This window comes from Aedes albopictus, chromosome 1 (assembly GCF_035046485.1).
Source record: "Aedes albopictus strain Foshan chromosome 1, AalbF5, whole genome shotgun sequence".
NCBI lineage: Eukaryota > Metazoa > Arthropoda > Insecta > Diptera > Culicidae > Aedes > Aedes albopictus.
Window position 1 is genome coordinate 82,276,252 of NC_085136.1, and position 12,912 is coordinate 82,289,163.

Here is a 12,912-nt window from a genome sequence, read left to right on the forward strand (position 1 = left end):
CCTACGGCGCGAGCCTACGGCGCCTGCCTACGAGCGAAACGAACGGCGGATGGTGTTCGTCGCTGCAAAAGCGGCGCTTAAGACTGAGATAAGGGCAAGCAAAGAGACCCTCAATGTCAGAGTGCCAATGCGAATCCGTGGGGTGACGCTTACAGGATCGTGATGGCCAAGACGAAAGGTGTAATGGCTCCTACAGAGCAATTTCCGGAGATGTTGGAGGGGATCATCGAGGGACTTTTTCCGCGTCATGGTCCTAGTCCTTGGCCTCCTTTCGTAGGACAGCCGGGGGCTGTGGCTGGCGATGAGGAGTGGATCACCGATGTGGTACTTGCGGGGATAGCAAAGTCCCTTAGCGTTGGCAAGGTCCCATGTCCGTACGGAGTTCCGAACCTGACCTCCCAAGATGTTCAGGCCTGCTATGCAGAAATGCCTGGATGAGGAAGTTTTCACAGAAGTATGTAAGAGGCAAAGCCTGGTTCTTTTGCCAAAGGAGAGGAAACCACTCGGAGACCCGTCGACATATAGACCAATATGCTTGATCGACATGGCGGGAAAGGTTCTCGAAAAGATCATCCTCAATAGAGCGTTGAGCCACACCGAGGGTGTAAATGGTCTCTCGAGTAGTCGGAAAAGGAGGTTAACCGTAGACCATAGGCGAAACTACTGGGGGTGCCGGGGGTGCCAGGCACCCCCTACAATTTTGTTGCATTGCTGTGAGATATGGGGCGGTGAATGATGAATGTATGAACTAATGAATAATTGTTTGTAGTGCACCCCCTGGCAAAAATCCGTAGTTTCGCCCATGCCGTAGACCCTAAGCTGTCGGTTACAAAAACCGCCGAAATAGCGCTCCAGCAGCGCAAGACAAGGGGGATTCGCTACTGTGCGGTAGTGACTCTGGGTGAAATTAATGCGTTCAATAGCACAAGTTGACCGGCTATTGTCGATGCGCTCCTGCGTCTGAGGCCATTTTTATTAACGTCACTTTAAATTATAAAGTTCATTCGTGACTGCGTCTGAGGGTATCCGGATACCTGTACAAGATTTTTGGAAGTTACTTCCAGTTCCAGTTCACGACACAGAGGTGGATCGGAAGTGCTTTCGCATAACCTCAGGAGTCCCACGGCTAGTGTTACTACGTCCAAACTAAGGTATGATGACCCTGCGTGGGGCATTGCGCTAAGTACCGAAAGCTACCGTGATAAGCTGGAAAGTATTGTCTATCCGGTTGGAATCAAGACCGACATTCAATAAAAAATTGCCATTTTCTTGGTCCACAAGTGTCGCAACTGTTTCGCATCTAGTGCGCTGTGTTGATGACAACAACGGGACGGATGCGCACTACTTTTGACATGATTAAAAAACGTCGCGAGTTGGGTCGCGTCGCGACTTGATTGTGCGAAGTCCGGTTTGGTGGCGGCCCGACAATATGTACACGCGATGCGCTCTTCGCCTTCACTGGTATGGTATGGCGCCTATTGGCATCCTTTTCAGGGAGGACATGGAGTTCTTCGAAATGCGCGGCTTAAGACTCCCAGAATGCCATCCATGGTCAAATGACAGCGCGCGTGGAACAGTTCCACCAAAGCAAGGCGGACCTATATGATGATCCCGACAGTAGATATGTAGTTGGGTTAACAGGCGCCATGGGGAAGTAACATTCCATCTGACCCAGGTCCTTTCAGGTCATGGTTGCTTCCGACAGTATCTATACCGTTTCGGGCATGCGGATTCTCCCGAATGCCCAGCGTGCAATGGTTTAGAGGAAACGGCGGAACACGTTTTGTTCGTGTGCCCGCGTTTTCTTACAATGCGTGACCGCATGCTTGTCACATGCGGGGAGGACACAACTCCTTGTCCAGAGAATGTGTAGGGATGAGTTTGGCTGGAATGCCGTTTCATTGACAAGGCCCACATCGTCTTGGAGCTACAGAGGTATCACAAGGGATAAGAGTCGTAGGTAATACCGGTGCCCTGCAGTCGACCCTTACAGCGATTAAGTGACCGCGGAGAGGAAGTCCAGGTAGCGTTGCTGTCGTGGCGTCCGGTCTACTGGGTTGGATCCGAGCCCGTGTTTGGAAAGGGGTCCCCGGCAAGGGCAGGGGCAGGTGGAGACCCTACCTATGCTACCCGAACCTCCCTGTTCAAGCCAGTTATATGAATAATATCGTAACCATTATTATCTCTGCAAATACATTTATAAATTGAGCTGACAATATCAGTCCCCAGTGACTGCTGGCTGTTTGGTCATCAATTTAAAATTCCTTTGTTTATCCACCGCGCGCTTTGTTTGCACTGGAAAGGAATTTTGATTCGAACAAATACAAACTCTTCATCCGAAATGCGTACACCAACTACCAACAGGTCGGTCGACACACCGACTATACATACCTACACCTACAATGCATGTGTGTTGAACAAGGCATTGGCAGCTAAAAAGGGTGAAAAGTAGCATTTTGAATGATACATATTTTCGCAAAAGGTTCTTGAACAGAGCGTCGGCGAAAAAAAACGACACAAATCAAATATTCATAACTGTTTGCCTTTCGGCGAAAAGAATTTGATTTTGTTTTGTGACTGAGAAGGCACAAAGGCGTTTGGGGTAAAAAACGTGAACCGAATTGGAATGGATGCGAGCTGGTCTCAACTGGAAGATTTGTTTTGAAAGTGTCAACGATGCTTATGGATTGAGATTGCTTTTCTCTGTTGGGATCGGATGGGGGCTGAAATTATGGGTTTCCATTTCAGCATTTATGGAGTATGTTGCGCACAGCTTAGTCGTTCAACCGGGATTTTCTTAAGGGTTTTATTCAAGATTGTTTAACGAAATCCCTCCAGATATTATTTCAAAGATCTTCTCAAAATAATCATATCGGGATCATCTCCGATAGTCTCACTTCTTCAGAACATTGAAATATCAATTTAAAACATTTATGTTGCATGGCTAAAAATGGCCTAAAGCTAATACAAGCTGTAAAAATACTCAGAAGAACACTGAAGGGACAGTGTCTCCACTTCTCCAAACCACTGCATGAAAAAAAAAAGTTTCCAGTCTATAATATGTGAACCATTTTGAATATTTCAATGTAAGCATAGATTCTGACAACTTGCTTACACATCCCTAACAACAAAAAAAAACATTCACTCTCAGTCAATTCCAAGAGCAGGTAAGTATCCTATTCACCCATATGTTTGATCCATCGAAGCCAGTCGGTGGTGCTGCTATGACAAGCACCTACACGCGTTTCTGAACGTCTCAATATAGCTCGGTAAGATACATACTTCAAAAGACTCTCCTGTCGGTTTTCCTTTTCTCCACTGACTGTGGCTTTCGTGTGCAGCAGTATCTATGCTGGTGGCTACACTTATCGGTAACCTAGAACTCACGAAAATGGGGAGCGGGGTTCCCCTGACGCTGCTGTCGAATCCATTACTGACACCAACAAAATTGCATACACACACACACGACCGACGTGTAGACGACAACCCACCCATCCTAGTACCGGATCCCATCTCCTCAAGCCCCATAGCGTGCCAGCCAGCAGCGCAGGTTCGCGTGATGTAGCTACAAGCTCACATGTCACGTCATTATTCGAATTGGGGTTAAAGGGTGGCACTACAGAACAGAGCAACTTCCACCCACAGCCAGTCACCATGCCTCTCCCGTGTGATGTGAGATGTGATAGACGACTGGCTGGGTGGCGCTCTGTTGCTCCCACTCTAAGGGCGTGTGGTGACTAGGTACCGAAAAGCATTTTTCTTTGTACTCTCCTTCGTAGTTATGACCTCCGGAAGGAAACGTATTTTTTGTGGCAGCAGCAGCACACCTTGATCAAACAACCGCTTCATGTGGCCTTTGCCTAATAGGCGAACCTCAGGGCCGAGTTTGGTACAAAAGGTAAAAGGGCTAAAATCATTATCCTGTAGTTGTGGTGATATGGCTACAGTAGTGTACTGAATTGAAAGACGAATGTCAACCAAATATCTGCATATAAGCATCGAGGGAGAGAGTACATATGATGAGTGCAATTTGCTGATGGAGCACATTTGGATACAACAAAGTGTAATTTGTCGAAAGGGTTAAATTGAATTAACCCTTTTGTGGCCAACAGGGTACCCGGGTACCCAGCTCCCATTTAAAAAGCACGGTGTAAAAAAAAGTAAAAAGTTCGTCGGACACATAACGGTTAAAAAAACATTATTTCATTCATTTGTTTACGTCTGTTCAAGTCCGTTGATCATCAGCCTAGATAGCTGTGTAATGTCGGTTGTCTCAATTGGCCAAGAATAACACTATGGACCATCTGTTCCGGTGGTAGGAGTTCACCAAACAGGTGACCCCTAATTCATGGTGAGATGCGACTATATGATTACCATGCCTAGGTACTGGCGTACCAAGGCGCCCTCCACAGTAGTTTGCCCTTACTGCGCTAACTGAAGCAATGGCACAGTAGACCTTATGTTTCTCCGAGACAGTGTGCAGCCTTCTTTAGTCTCAAGCTTAAGGCTGAATCAGGGCGGGATTATGAAGATGTAGTTGATTAGTTTAAATTTTCAACTATTAGGTTTTGCATTATGCAATTTACACAGTGTATTCTGTGTATCCTCGCTTTTGGCGTTTTCCAATCGATGCCGATCTGGTTTTATTGCTGCTATTCTTTATTGTGCTATGATTGTAAAGAGTTAATCTTGCCTAGTTTGGGTATTTGCTACGGTTAGGATAGCTTAGATCAATCTTCAGCATAAAAGAACAGCAACGATTAATACTGGCAGACTTATGGAAACCTTGTGAACCCGGTGTTTGCAACTTTCAGGAAAAAAGGGCGTAGAAAACTCGCGTGTCATACCTCGAGCCTGTGTGCTTGTCAACAACGCAATTGTTGCTACACTCATCTCTGAATTAACCACCAGAGATGCATGTGTTGTCTGCACTTCAAAAGGCCTTCCGCTAAATGTTGGCAGTGATTCTAAAGCTCAACATAACATCTGGGACAGCTCAGACATTAAATTGAGACGCTCCAGTTTGATGGAGTGCTTAAGTAGTACAGGTCTTGGATTACTTAACATAGGCAACCCCCCACCCTTCATGATATCTGCAAGAGAGAAAGTGTTAGACATTACGCTTTGCTTTAAAAGAATTATTCACGAGCTGACTAATTGGCATGTGTCAGATTAAGAATATTTGTCTGACTATCGCTACATCTTTTTTGAACAATCAAGAGAATATCTTTTCGCAAACATTGCGTTTCAGGAATCCCCGGTCAACCAAGCGGGATTTTTTTTACTAATTTGGTTACATTATATAACTGACGAAGTTGAAGGGGTGATTCCAGCTGAATGTAAGTGTTTTGTGATTTGTAAATTGTATTGTATTTGTACTTGAATCAATGTATTAAATAAATGTAAAATGTTTTAGGCGTCTGATGATGGCCGAAGAATAGTAGGTCGAAACGCGTCACGCAAAATAAGCTGTTTCCGTTATTTTTCACCGATAATTGCCAATAAAACCACATAATGATTTGGTTGCAGCCCAATTTCAAGGATATTCACCATCCATTGACACTCCAAGTGATTTAGATGATGCCGTTGATACTACAACGGCCATCATCATGGAAGCTTTTGAAGAAGATTGTCCTCTACGGTCTGTGAAGACCACAAGGGGTCCCTTGGTGGAACTCTGATCTGGCCAAGCTCTAGAAACAATGTAGAAAGAGTTGGAACAGACGACGTTCGGCTGGATCGGAGGCTTTCAGGTCGGCTCGCAAGGCCTACCAAAAAACTTTCCGGTCAACTGAGCGATCTGGCTGGAAAAACCCTTGTACAAATATTTCCCAGTTTGAGTAAAGTTAGTCGGTTAAACAAAATCCTTGCGAAATCTAAGGATTCCCGAGTGAACGAACTTCGTTTGTCAAATGGTGATTTCACTTCCTCTGATGAGGAAGTTTTGGAATGTTTATTCAGTACACACTTCCCCGGATGTGTGGATATTACATCTTCAGATGAAGCTGATGTCTTTTCTTGCAGTTATGATTCTTTAGTATCATATCTTTAGAATCGATTGAATAAGCACTTAATAGCTTTGCTCCTTTCAAATCTCTTGGGGCAGATGGAGTTTATTCTATTTTGCTTCAGAAGGGATTTGATCATTTCAAACATGTTTTGAAACAACTACTTGTTTGCAGTTTTGCTACAGGGTATATTCCCAAATCCCCAATTACTGTAAAGTTCATTCCGAAAGTGGGTCGTGCGTCGTATGAAGAAGCAAAGAGTTTTGGACCTATCAGTTTGACCTCTTTTCTTCTGAAATGTTCAGAACGCATTGTCAATCATCTCATCTGTGACGTTTATCTGGCCAACGCACCTCTTCATGTGAATCAACATGCATACCAATCTGGTAAGTCCACTGTGACTCTTTTATACAAGGTTGTTTACTATGTCGGGAAGGCATTCGCTCAAAAGCAATCTTGTTTGGGTGTTTTCTTAGATATCAAGGGTGCCTTTGACAACGCGCCTTCCGATCCATATTGGAAGCCGTACGAAGTAATGGTAAATCTTCAATGATTTAGGAAATTGAGTGTTTGTGGATGCCCTCAAGGGGGAGTCTTGTCAACACTTTTGTGGAATCTCGTAGCAGATACGCTATTGAGGCAACTCAATAATAGCGGTTTTTCTTCTTATGGTTTAGCCGACGACTACCTAGCATTGTTAGTTAGTATGTGTAACACAACCCTTTTCGACCTGATGCAATGCGCTCTTCAGGTAGTTGAGGGTTGGTGTCGTCAATATGGCCTTTCGGTTAATCCGAGTAAAACATCTATTGTTCTTTTCACGGAAAAGCGAAATCGTAAAGGTGTTCGACCTTTACGTCTCTTTGATTCTGAAATCAATGTGACTGAACAGGTAAAGTACATTGGAGTCATTCTTGATTCCAAGCTTTCCTGGACACCTCACATTGAGTTCCGAATCAAGAAAGCTTGTATGACCTTCGGGCAATGCCAGCGAACCACTGATTGGTACAACTCAAGTATATCAAATGGATCACGCAACTGTTGTTCGGCCAATATTGGCCTATGGATGTCTTGAGTGGTGGCAAAAGGGCGAAATGAGAACGATCCAATCAAAGTTAGACCATCTGCAAAGGATGTGCTTAATGGCGATGTCTGGAGCGTTCTCTTCAACTCCCACGACAGCGCTCGAAGTTCTTGTTTATTATACTCGAGTGGCCATACAATATCCGGGACCATTCCGAGGATATTCCGGATTGTGCTGGGGTCAAGGAGGTTGCCAAAATGGCTAAAAAGTAATTATTTCGTGAGTTATTTTGTTAGAACCATTGATTTTCGGTGATTTGGTGATTTTTTTTTTTCACTGCGAACAGTGAAACACAGCTGCGATAACCAGATTAGAAAAAGTTGACCCATCTGGATCCCGGTGACAGGTTCCGCGGGGCCTCATTGGGGACAATTCTGATTTTCAACCTAAACATGCCGTGCGACATATCAATCTTCATGATTTCAAATGACTGAGTCAGAAACGATAGGCTGGAGCCTGTATCAACTAATATGGCCACTCCGGAACATTTAGCATAGGTTCCACGGGGGTGTCGTCGGGGATATTTCTGATTTGCAACCAAAACATGCCATGCGACGTATCAATCTTCATGATTTCGAGAGAATGGGGCAGAAAAAAATGACTGAAGTATGTATCATCTAATGTGGCTGCTCTGTAACACCTGGAATAGGTTCCGCGGGAGCCTCTCAAGCACAATAACACATGAAACAATCACTTTTAGCCATTTGGCAAAACAGACTCCTCCCCCACCCCCTGACCCCAGTACAATCCGGAATAAATCTGGATATTACATGACCACTTGAGTATAATAAACTAGCACCAATTTATGGTCAATTGAGGGCGACTTAAAAAAAAATCGGATGAAAATTGACGAACTGCCAGCATTTTGAAAATGAGTTGTCGAGGGGCGGGTACGTGAACGTTAAGAGATTTTCACTTAAAAATAAATAAGATCCTTGTAATACCTCCCTAACTGATGAATACTGCACAAAATTATTAATTTTTGGATTTCGATTTATTCTCAAGTGAGAATCCAGATTAATGCGAGGTATGCACTGTAAACAAAATCGCTCAAATAATTTTCGTTCAGTGCATTATTTTTCCGTGACCGGAATGGTCAAGAAATTTAACGGTAAAAGGTTATTGCGGCCATAATAATTACAAAATGCACCATAGGAAAATCAAAATGCACCATAAATAATTATGCAATGTACCGACAAAATGCACAGCTTTCTCCATAAATAAATAGAAATGTTCCATAATAAATTAAAAATGTAGCGGTAAACCAAAAGATTTTCTAGTTAAAAATTAAACATTGTATCAATAAAAAATTAAATAAAACACCATAAACAAATAAGTTTGCTCCATAAAAAATAATAAAATATCCATAAATAATGAACATTTGCTCCATAACTATACCATATTTGCTCCATAAAAAATTAAAATTGCACCATAAATATCATCAAATTGCACCATTAACAAACTATAAATTTTACCTCAAAGAATGCAAAATCTACAAAAATTAATCAAATTCTGCATCATTAGCAGTATTTCAATGGCTAGTAGCACTGGAAATATGTAAGTATATAGTAATATGTGGAATTTAAAAGGCTATATTCTGCACCTTCTGCCTAAATTTAAAAAAAAAATCAAATCTGACTATACATGTCAATGGTTGCTCCTCCGTGATTGATCTGAGCTGGTACCAATTGCACTGGAATCCAAATGAATAAGGGCTGGGACACTCCACTTATTCTAAAAGTGCAATTTAAGCAGCTCATACATTCTTGATCAATAACGGCGCCGGCCACGTCCTTATAGTCAGTTAGGAAGGGAAAGGAATGTTCTAACATGCTAGTGTGCTGGTTGTTGCTACTAAAGACCGAGATCACCTCTGCATCCCCACAACCAGCACGGATGCGATCCATGGATAGGGGTTATTTTTATAGTGTTCGTGATAGATTGTGTGGTGCATAAGGTGAATAAGGTCAAGCGGCACAGCACGCTTTGGTTGCATAACTTGTAGGCGTTATATATACTGTGCTGTGAGAAGAAGTTTTAAATGAGGGAAACGACTTTTTTCCAATTCGTTTCTGGTTCTGGTGAAGACTATGAACATATGAATATACATTAGTTGTATATGTAGAGAAGAGAGAGCGAGAGAAAGTGGATAGAAAGATATAAAGTAGGATGAAAGGAACGGGCCAGGGATTGAACCCACGACCTTCTGCATACGAATCAGAAGCGGTAGCCACTAGACCACCAAACCCGTTTTCTGCTCCTCCTGATAATCTAAAAAGAATCTAATAAAAAGAACGTCAGTTGTTATCAGGATACTTAGTTTATTTTATAATTATATAAAACATGGATTAATTTTTTGATAATTTTTCCGATCAAATTGAAATCATTAGTAAATATAATATATTTACATTACATATTATGTAAACTCCAAGGGTTAACCCTTCTTTCAAAATGCGGATTCTTTTAATACATGCGGCGTAGCCTGTGGATGCGTTGTAACTGTGTCGATTCGGTTATAGGTAATCCACAAATCCATGAATTTGCCCGGTATAATGCAAACAGAGATGTTATCCCGTGAGCGTTAGCGAGTTCGAAAAGCAAGCGATTATCCGGTAAATTGCATTCATAGTGTTTCCATCTTTTAAGTCGTTCTATCATAGATGCGTGCTTCGGTACATGGTTTCTGTTTATTTTCTTCTTACTTTTCATATTAACATTATCCCATCCACATCCTAAAACTATATGTCGTTGGACACTGCAGCAATGGTACAAAAGAATTAAATTTATGTAGCTTTTAAATTCTTTGTGGTGAAATTTACAATTTGTTTATGGTGCAATTTGATTATATTTATGGTGCAATTTCAATTTTTTATGGAGCAAATATGGTATAATTATGGAGCAAATGTTTATTATTCATGGATATTTTTATTATTTTTTATGGAGCAAACTTATTTGTTTATGGTGTTTTATTTAATTTTTTATTGATACAATGTTTCATTTTTAACTAGAAATTTTTTTGGTTTACCGCTACATTTTTAATTTATTATGGAACATTTATATTTATTTATGGAGAATGCTGTGCATTTTATCGGTACATTACTTAATTATTTATGGTGCATTTTTGTTTTTCTATGGTGCACTTTCGTTATCTATGGGTGCATTAAATAGGCTGCCAAATTTAACACAGCAAGCCCCATTTGATTTGACGTTTCGTTTCAGCTCCGTACTAGGATCCGGAATAAAGTGACGCTTCATTGTTTCTTGAGCGATTCCTTGCCTGAGTTTTCCACGCATCGAGATAGGCCAAGAAATTTCTTGCGATCAGCGTCCCGCATAATCGTGAACTGTAAATGCAGCGTTTCTCATACTGTAGATGACTATTAACAATTGTCATTTAACCGTTTTTCAAACTGTCTGAGATAACAGTAAGCTAACCATACCACGTACAGATTTGCCAGTTTGACAAATGGTAATCTGCCAAATTACAGTATGCTGAATAGGCGGTTAAGATAGGTTACCATAAAAAATCGCTCGTTTTCTCGAACAAATTTTTCGCAAAACAGTAAATGATATGGTCAATTTATTATCCAGTTTTTCGGTCAATTCATTGCATGACAAATAGTTAGAGAACAGTAAAACAGTAAATCTGGAAGGAAAATGAACGGTGTATGCGGTATTGTTGATTTATGGTCATCTATGGTAAATTAAGCTTATGGTATATGGTTCTTCTGCATTAAAACCGTTAAAATAAAAAGTCTGCTATGCGTTCACCGGATTTTTTTTATTTAATAAATATTTCATCTCGACTATATTTCCAAAGTACATCACTTTCGGCGACCTCATCGCATAATTCTGCTGGAATCACCTGACTAGCGAGGCATGTAATGATGCAATCCTGGACCCGGTAGCACCGTCGATGATTACTGGGTCCTCTTCCGGATGGGGGCGAATTTCGTACAATTTGCGGAATCCCCCGCAGTCACACAGAGTCAGGAGGAATGAGACTCATGCTGTTGGAGAAAGTTCACGAATTCTGCAATATAATTAACACCCGATGAGTTATGAGTATTACAAAAATATGGAATAATCATGCAAAACTTACCCCTGACCGCTCCAGAAACTTCAGCTCGTTCACCGCAGCAAGTTTTTAGTTGGGGTTTTCACACAGCTCACAAGCGACTTCACGAGAGATTTCGTTTTTTTTTCTGATAAAACCGCAACTGAAAAGTTCGGGCTTTACAAATACCAATGTGTGCAACAGATAGGCAAACTGTTCAATTTAAGTGGCATACAGTGATATACACATGTAGAGGTGTGTTGCACAAATATAATCACAAACCATTTGAGAAATGGCCAGGCCATATTCCCACCATGTTTCACTAGTTTTCGTCGCTATAATATTTGACAATTTCTGCACAGTATAACAAACTGTTACAAATTGGTATGCGTTACTTAGACCGTAGCTGATGGTCGAACGCTATGAGCTTCATAGTTTTCAACAGAAAAGTACCTGATTGTGGTACAGTAACATTAACAGAAACAGGAGACAAACTGTTTGGAACATACTACAAATTGTAATTGTCTATGCGGGGTACTACCATGCAAAACTAGTCTGGATAACATTAAAAAACTGCATATTATATAAGCGTCTCTCAAAGTGCATTTTATATGGTTCTTTATAAATGCAGTAGTAATAATGCTTCGTATATAATGCTTCGGGATTCTTTGGGGCCCCCCCTAACCGGGGGCCCGGGGCACTTGCCCCCATTGCCCCGCCTTAAATCCGGGCCTGCTACCAGTGCTTGTCACCCATATGTAGGCGATTGTTGAAACCATTCGGAAACAACTAGAATACTTTCCACTATGTTTCTGTTGGCAAAAGGTTATTGCAACCATAACAAATTGCAAATGCTCCATAGACAATCAAAAAGCGCTCCATAAAGAATGAACATATGTTCCATGAAAATGTGAAATGTTACCCATAAATAATTGAAAACGTTCCATACTTTATAAAAAATGTACCGGTAAAACATAAATTTTTCTCATTAAAAGTGAAATTTTGTACCAATAAATAATACTGAAATGCTCCATAATAAAATATAAATGCTCCATAGAAAAATGCAAACACTCCATAAAAAAATTAAATTGTACTCATAGAAAATTGAATATTGCTCCATAGAAAAATTTAATTGCACCATAAAAAATTTAAATTGCACCATAGAAAATAGATGAATGCTCCATAAGAATTAGCAAACTGCACCACATAAAATACAATTTGTTCCATAAAAAAATGAAAATTCTTCATAATTTTAAACGTTTGCACCACTAACACAGTGCAATGTAAAGCAATTCAGCCCTGTCGAATTAAATTATAAGAATATGCTATCTACGGAGGATTTTCAATTTTCCATGAAGTAAATCATATTTTCTACAGTGCAGTTTGCTAATACTTATGGAGAATTCATCTATTTCCTATGGTGGTATTCCAATTTTTTATGTCCATAAGCAATTAAATTTTCTCCAGAGCAATTAAATTTTTCTATGGAGCATTTGTATATTATTATGGAGCATTTCAGTATTATTCATTGGTGCAAAATTTCACTTTTAATGAGAAAATTTTATGTTTTACCGGTACATTTTTTATAGAGTATGAAACGTTTTGAATTATTTATGGGTAACATTGCACGTTTTCATGGAACATATGTTCTTTCTTTATGGAGCACTTTTTGATTTTCTGTGGAGCGTTTCTATTTGTTTATGGGTGCAATAAATAGGCTGCCGTTTCTGTTTATAAATAACTATTATGTACTTCCAACTGAG

The 12,912-nt window shown here is 40.7% G+C and overlaps 1 long non-coding RNA gene across 1 annotated transcript; it reads right to left on the reverse strand.

The window, feature by feature from the left end:
• Positions 1 to 10,854: 10,854 nt before the first annotated feature.
• On the reverse strand, positions 10,855 to 12,167 carry LOC134285209 (uncharacterized). Its single transcript, XR_009996216.1, has 2 exons — positions 11,195 to 12,167; positions 10,855 to 11,125 (listed from the first exon to the last, which is right to left on the reverse strand). It is a non-coding gene; the product is annotated as an uncharacterized LOC134285209 (long non-coding RNA).
• Between the last annotated feature and the right edge of the window lie 745 nt (positions 12,168 to 12,912).